General features: G+C 41.6%; 1 protein-coding gene across 1 annotated transcript in view; it reads right to left on the reverse strand.

Annotated features, from left to right (window-relative positions):
• The window catches only part of LOC128695650 (protein Wnt-16), a 356,549-nt gene that overhangs the window by 86,250 nt on the left and 262,799 nt on the right, over positions 1 to 7,500 (reverse strand). The window lies entirely within an intron of this gene.

Raw genomic sequence — 7,500 nt, forward strand, 5'->3', positions numbered from 1 at the left:
ACACATTGCCCTCAGATATGACATCTCCACTGCCTCCAGCCTTCTCCTCGCTGTAACATTCATCACCCATGCTTCACACCCATACAAGAGCGTTGGTAAAACTATACTCTCATACATTCCCCTCTTTGCCTCCAAGGACAAAGTTCTTTGTTTCCACAGACTCCTAAGTGCACCGCTCACCCTTTTCCCCTCATCAATTCTATGATTCACCTCATCTTTCACAGACCCATCCGCTGACACGTTCACTCCCAATATATATATATATATATATATATATATATATATATATATATATATATATATATATATATATATATATATATATATATATATATATATATATATATATATATATATATATATATATATATATATATATATATATATATATATATATATATATATATAGATAGATAGATAGATAGATAGATAGATATAGGTATATTCTAGTCAATTTTATGATAATAGAGCCTAGGAAAGCAGCAAATAAAATGGCAAATAAAAGAGCTTGTGCCTCTCCTCTAGCTCCTGGACTGGAGCCGAGAATGTACCAGTCGCTCCCTCTCTGAATGGCCACACTGAGATGTCGGAACCGGAAGGTTGCAACCCGTGGGTCACTAGTTGTGTCAGTCAACCTGGAACTCAGTTCATCGAGGAAGCCTCGGGCAAGGTTGTTCCAGCATCCAAGTGTCCCCTACTCTAGTTTTGAAACCTTGGATCAAGAGCCCTTCACTAGAATAGAGGCACTTCTTCCCTTCCAGGATGTTACAAGAGAGTAACTTTAAGGCAAGTGGACACTTTTAGAGCAAAAGGGTATTATTAGGGTGAGAGTTATGTAGAGAACGTTTTAATAATAATAGTAATAATAATAATAATAATAATAATAATAATAATAATAATAATAATAATAATAATGATAATAATAATAATAATAATAATAATAATAATAATAGTAATAATAATAATAATAATAATAATAATAATAATCTTTATTTGTACAAGGTATACAGGCCCAGCGGACATCAACGACATTTCTTGCAAATTAGGTCAATTTTGTCCCCAGGATGCGACCCACACCAGTCGACTAACACCCAGGTACCTATTTTAGTGCTATGTGAACAGGGACAGCAGGTGTCTTAATGAAACTACGATGGTAGGTTTATAATATATAGCACCAGGGATTTATAAATTTAGGGAAGTGGAGCTTCAAGGTCAGATTGTAGATGGGAAGTGAGGAGGTGAGAGGGAGGAGGGAAGGGAGAGAGGGAAGAGAAAGAGAGGAGGGAGGGTAGGAAAGGAGGAGAAGAAGGGTAGGGGACAGGATGTACTAATACAAAGAGCTGTGTTTAAGGACCAATTATCGGTAAAGGGAGAAATAGGGATATGGAGTGTTAGGAGGCAGGGGTATAATGCCCGACCACCCAGTTAGTATCCTTCATTCCCTTTCTCCTCCTTCTTCTCCTCTTGTTTCTTAATCTATAACCTTCCACCTCCCCTTCCTCTCTGTATACCTTTCCTTCCCTTACCACTAGTAGCTCATTCTCTTTAGTCTTCACCTCCTCCTCTTCCTCTTTCCTTAATCCCTAACCTTCTGCTTTCCCTTCCTCTCTGTACCTCCTTCCTTCCCGTAACCACAGAATCTCACCACAAGCACAAGTACTGTCAGTGGTGCTTGCAGTACCTGCTCATGTTATGTACTCGGTTTCCATGATCTGCATTATTGGAATGTTTACATTTTAAAGGTTCAGATGCCGCAGCCTTGAAGTTACTTACCTGTGACTGCTCAGTATAAGAACGTGGATGTTGATGTTTGAATCTCGCCTCTACAACTCCCTGGGATTTTTATTATTTTTTATTTTTATTTTCTGGTGATCTTTGACTCCAGAGCTCAGCCTTGAGGACAAGTGTGAGTTATGTTTTCTTTCCTCTAATTACCCATTCACTTGGATAATATCTGTCAGTTTAGGTGCTTCTACTGTCAGTTTAGGTGCTTCTACTGTCAGTTTAGGTACTTCTACTGCCAGTTAAGGAGCTTCTACTGTCAGTTTAGGTGCTTCTACTGCCAGTTAAGGAGCTTCTACTGCCAGTTTAGGAGCTTCTACTGCCAGTTTAGGTGCTTCTACTGCCAGTTTAGGTGCTTCTACTGCCAGTTTAGGTGCTTCTACTGTCAGTTTAGGTGCTTCTACTGCCAGTTTAGGTACTGTCAGTAGGTGCTTCTACTGCCAGTTTAGGTGCTTCTACTGCCAGTTTAGGTGCTTCTACTGTCAGTTTAGGTGCTTCTACTGCCAGTTTAGGTGCTTCTACTGCCAGTTTAGGTGCTTCTACTGCCAGTTTAGGTGCTTCTACTGCCAGTTTAGGTGCTTCTACTGCCAGTTTAGGTGCTTCTACTGCCAGTTAAGGAGCTTCTACTGCCAGTTAAGGAGCTTCTACTGCCAGTTAAGGAGCTTCTACTGCCAGTTTAGGTGCTTCTACTGCCAGTTTAGGTGCTTCTACTGCCAGTTTAGGTGCTTCTACTGCCAGTTTAGGTGCTTCTACTGCCAGTTTAGGTGCTTCTACTGTCAGTTTAGGTGCTTCTACTGCCAGTTTAGGTGCTTCTACTGTCAGTTTAGGTGCTTCTACTGTCAGTTTAGGTACTTCTACTGTCAGTTTAGGTGCTTCTACTGCCAGTTTAGGTGCTTCTACTGTCAGTTTAGGTGCTTCTACTGTCAGTTTAGGTACTTCTACTGTCAGTTTAGGTGCTTCTACTGTCAGTTTAGGTGCTTCTACTGTCAGTTTAGGTGCTTCTACTGTCAGTTTAGGTACTTCTACTGTCAGTTTAGGTGCTTCTACTGTCAGTTTAGGTGCTTCTACTGTCAGTTTAGGTGCTTCTACTGTCAGTTTAGGTACTTCTACTGCCAGTTTAGGTGCTTCTACTGTCAGTTTAGGTACTTTTACTGCCAGTTTACGTGCTTCTACTGCCAGTTTAGGTGCTTCTACTGTCAGTTTAGGTGCTTCTACTGTCAGTTTAGGTACTTCTACTGTCAGTTTAGGTGCTTCTACTGTCAGTTTAGGTGCTTCTACTGTCAGTTTATGTGCTTCTACTGTCAGTTTAGGTGCTTCTACTGTCAGTTTAGGTGCTTCTACTGCCAGTTTAGGTGCTTCTACTGCCAGTTTAGGTGCTTCTACTGCCAGTTTAGGTGCTTCTACTGCCAGTTTAGGTGCTTCTACTGTCAGTTTAGGTGCTTCTACTGCCAGTTTAGGTGCTTCTACTGCCAGTTTAGGTGCTTCTACTGCCAGTTTAGGTGCTTCTACTGCCAGTTAAGGAGCTTCTACTGCCAGTTAAGGAGCTTCTACTGCCAGTTAAGGAGCTTCTACTGCCAGTTTAGGTGCTTCTACTGCCAGTTTAGGTGCTTCTACTGCCAGTTTAGGTGCTTCTACTGCCAGTTTAGGTGCTTCTACTGCCAGTTTAGGTGCTTCTACTGTCAGTTTAGGTGCTTCTACTGCCAGTTTAGGTGCTTCTACTGTCAGTTTAGGTGCTTCTACTGTCAGTTTAGGTACTTCTACTGTCAGTTTGGGTGCTTCTACTGCCAGTTTAGGTGCTTCTACTGTCAGTTTAGGTGCTTCTACTGTCAGTTTAGGTACTTCTACTGTCAGTTTAGGTGCTTCTACTGTCAGTTTAGGTGCTTCTACTGTCAGTTTAGGTGCTTCTACTGTCAGTTTAGGTACTTCTACTGTCAGTTTAGGTGCTTCTACTGTCAGTTTAGGTGCTTCTACTGTCAGTTTAGGTGCTTCTACTGTCAGTTTAGGTACTTCTACTGCCAGTTTAGGTGCTTCTACTGTCAGTTTAGGTACTTTTACTGCCAGTTTACGTGCTTCTACTGCCAGTTTAGGTGCTTCTACTGTCAGTTTAGGTGCTTCTACTGTCAGTTTAGGTACTTCTACTGTCAGTTTAGGTGCTTCTACTGTCAGTTTAGGTGCTTCTACTGTCAGTTTATGTGCTTCTACTGTCAGTTTAGGTGCTTCTACTGTCAGTTTAGGTGCTTCTACTGTCAGTTTCGGTACTTCTACTGTCAGTTTAGGTGCTTCTACTGTCAGTTTAGGTGCTTCTACTGTCAGTTTAGGTGCTTCTACTGTCAGTTTAGGTGCTTCTACTGTCAGTTTAGGTGCTTCTACTGCCAGTTTAGGTGCTTCTACTGCTAGTTTAGGTGCTTCTACTGCCAGTTTAGGTGCTTCTACTGCTAGTTAAGGTGCTTCTACTGCCAGTTTAGGTGCTTCTACGCCAGTTTAGGTGTTTCTACTGCCAGTTTAGGTGCTTCTACTGCTAGTTTAGGTGCTTCTACTGCCAGTTTAGGTGCTTCTACTGCCAGTTTAGGTGCTTCTACTGCTAGTTAAGGTGCTTCTACTGCCAGTTTAGGTGCTTCTACTGCCAGTTTAGGTGCTTCTACTGCCAGTTTAGGTGCTTCTACTGCCAGTTTAGGTGCTTCTACTGCTAGTTAAGGTGCTTCTACTGCCAGTTTAGGTGCTTCTACGCCAGTTTAGGTGTTTCTACTGCCAGTTTAGGTGCTTCTACTGCCAGTTTAGGTGCTTCTACTGCCAGTTTAGGTGCTTCTACTGCCAGTTTAGGTGCTTCTACTGCTAGTTTAGGTGCTTCTACTGCCAGTTTAGGTGCTTCTTCTGCTAGTTAAGGTGCTTCTACTGCCAGTTTAGGTGCTTCTACTGCTAGTTTAGGTGCTTCTACTGCTAGTTTAGGTGCTTCTACTGCTAGTTTAGGTGCTTCTACTGCCAGTTTAGGTGCTTCTACTGCCAGTTTAGGTGCTTCTACTGCTAGTTTAGGTGCTTCTACTGCTAGTTTAGGTGCTTCTACTGCCAGTTTAGGTGCTTCTACTGCCAGTTTAGGTGCTTCTACTGCCAGTTTAGGTGCTTCTACTGCCAGTTTAGGTGCTTCTACTGCCAGTTTAGGTGCTTCTACTGTCAGTTTAGGTGCTTCTACTGCCAGTTTAGGTGCTTCTACTGTCAGTTTAGGTACTTCTACTGCCAGTTTAGGTGCTTCTACTGCCAGTTTAGGTGCTTCTACTGCCAGTTAAGGAGCTTCTACTGCCAGTTTAGGTACTTCTACTGCCAGTTTAGGTGCTTCTACTGTCAGTTTAGGTGCTTCTACTGTCAGTTTAGGTGCTTCTACTGCCAGTTTAGGTGCTTCTACTGTCAGTTTAGGTGCTTCTACGCCAGTTTAGGTGCTTCTACTGCTAGTTAAGGAGCTTCTACTGCCAGTTTAGGTGCTTCTACTGCTAGTTAAGGAGCTTCTACTGCCAGTTTAGGTACTTCTACTGCCAGTTTAGGTGCTTCTACTGTCAGTTTAGGTACTTCTAGAGACACGCGTTAATGAACTAAAGAAAAAATGCAAATATCTTGAATAACCGAAGGTAAAAAAAAAAAAAAAGATTAACCAGTGCCGTAAACTGCACAAGGTCACTGATGTTTGTTACTTCTGGTGCTTTGTAGCAGTTAATAAATTCCTTAGATTACTCCCAGACAAAACCCTTGTAATTGTCCAGGCTGATTAATGTTCTGTATTCACGTCTGTGTTCCACTGGAATACACTAATGAACACCTAACAAGGTTCAGTATCGTAGTTAAGGATATTGAACACTTGCTGCCAGGCTGAGGGACTGATCACCTCATCATCTACCTCTTCAGTCTTCTGTACTGTGTTGATAAAGCCACTGGCTGGCGAAACGTCTACAAAATAAAGTTACCAAGATGTTGCACAGGTGTTTAATTCATCAATATTTTGCTGCTCTACCGCACTCTGGATATATTGTACACATTGGTAGCGAAGATATACAGGCACTCAAAAAACTACCTTCGGGGTTTGTCCTCACTTTTATTTTCGTGGTTTGTCCCTTGTCAGGGGACTTGATTTACGGCCAGGTACAATAGCCCTCTCTTAGAGCACCTGTGTTCGTAATATGTACTTTTTTCGGTGTTCGTTTTTAGAAAGCGATGGTAGCAAGAATACAATGGATGGTCTGTTACAGTGTGACATTCTGTAGCTCGGTTGGTAGCGCACTCAGCTCACACAGTGAAGTCCGTGGTTCGATCCCCCATACGGGTGGAAATATTAGGACGTGTTTCCTGAAGATACCTGCTGTCCCTGTTCACCTAGCAGTAAAATAGTTACCTGGGTGTTAGTCGACTGGTGTGGGTCGCATCTTGGGAACAAAATTGACCTAATTTGTCCGAAATTCTCTGCATATCGAGGGGCTTTCTATGTAGCAGTATGTCATTGATGTCAGCTAGGACTGTATAAATCGTACGTGTACTTGTAGAAATAAAGATTATTATTATTATTATTATTATTATTATTATTATTATTATTATTATTATTATTATTATTATTATTATTAACTTAAAGACTTTGACCAGCTGATAGACATCTGCTTGCCCCTAGGTGAGATGGTAAGTGAGGGTAGGCCTGCTGCCTAGTCGTGCATAGTTCAAAGGGAGTTACATGATTCTGACTTGGCAAAGAACACTGCCTATATGTCGTACCAGTTCAATATATATACTATACAAATACTGCAGTCAGTGGCGGCTCGTGCGGGGGTGCTGCGGAACTGCAGCACCCCCTGCTTTTACTCGATATTATTGATGACATTAAATATAATGAGTTTTCTTCTTTAATTCTTTCTTTATAATTGTACATTATATAATCAAAGAATTAAAGAAAATAGAGAGTGCTGCAGTTCCGCAGCTCCCCCGCACGAGCCGCCACTGCGGCAGTGACACTGTCTATTGTAAATTTTGCGAACGAGTGGTATCCAGTGCTCGAACGACCACTGCAGAACTCGAACCAGAGTCTCGAAAGATTCGAAAAGGTGTCCAGACTCTGCTCCAGAAAGTAATAATAATAATAATAATAATAATAATAATAATAATAATAATAATAATAATAATAATAATAATAATAATAATAATAATAATCCTTATTTCTACAAGTACATGTAAAAGATATACAGACCATAGCTGACATCAATGACACACTACTATATAGAAAGCCCCTTGTTATGCTGAGCATTTCGGGCAAATTAGGTAAATTTTGTCCCCAGGATGCGACCCTCACCAGTCGACTAACACCCAGGTACCCATTTTATTGATAGGTGAACAGGAACAGCAGATTTATTAAGGAAATACGTTCTAATGTTTCCACCCGTACCGAAGAATCGAACCATGGACCCCAGTGTGTGAGCTGAGTGCCCCAGCAATCGAGTACGGGACACTGTGGTAGTAATGTTATGGTTTCTGTAAGTTAAAAAGTCAAATAATGGTTGAGGCTGGAGAGGGACTGATACTGTAGAGGCGGTGTCAAGGGGGGCTTCAGACCCCCAGAATTCCAGCTGACTCTCCGTAGCCCCTCAAATAAAAACAGTAACAATAGTAATGCAGCTTCAAAATAAATCTAGCCTCCCCCCTTCCAACTAGATTGCTACCTCCTAAACCTCTCCAGATTAGAAATTCTGGCCC

This window comes from Cherax quadricarinatus, chromosome 42, assembly GCF_038502225.1.
Source record: "Cherax quadricarinatus isolate ZL_2023a chromosome 42, ASM3850222v1, whole genome shotgun sequence".
Taxonomy (NCBI): domain Eukaryota; kingdom Metazoa; phylum Arthropoda; class Malacostraca; order Decapoda; family Parastacidae; genus Cherax; species Cherax quadricarinatus.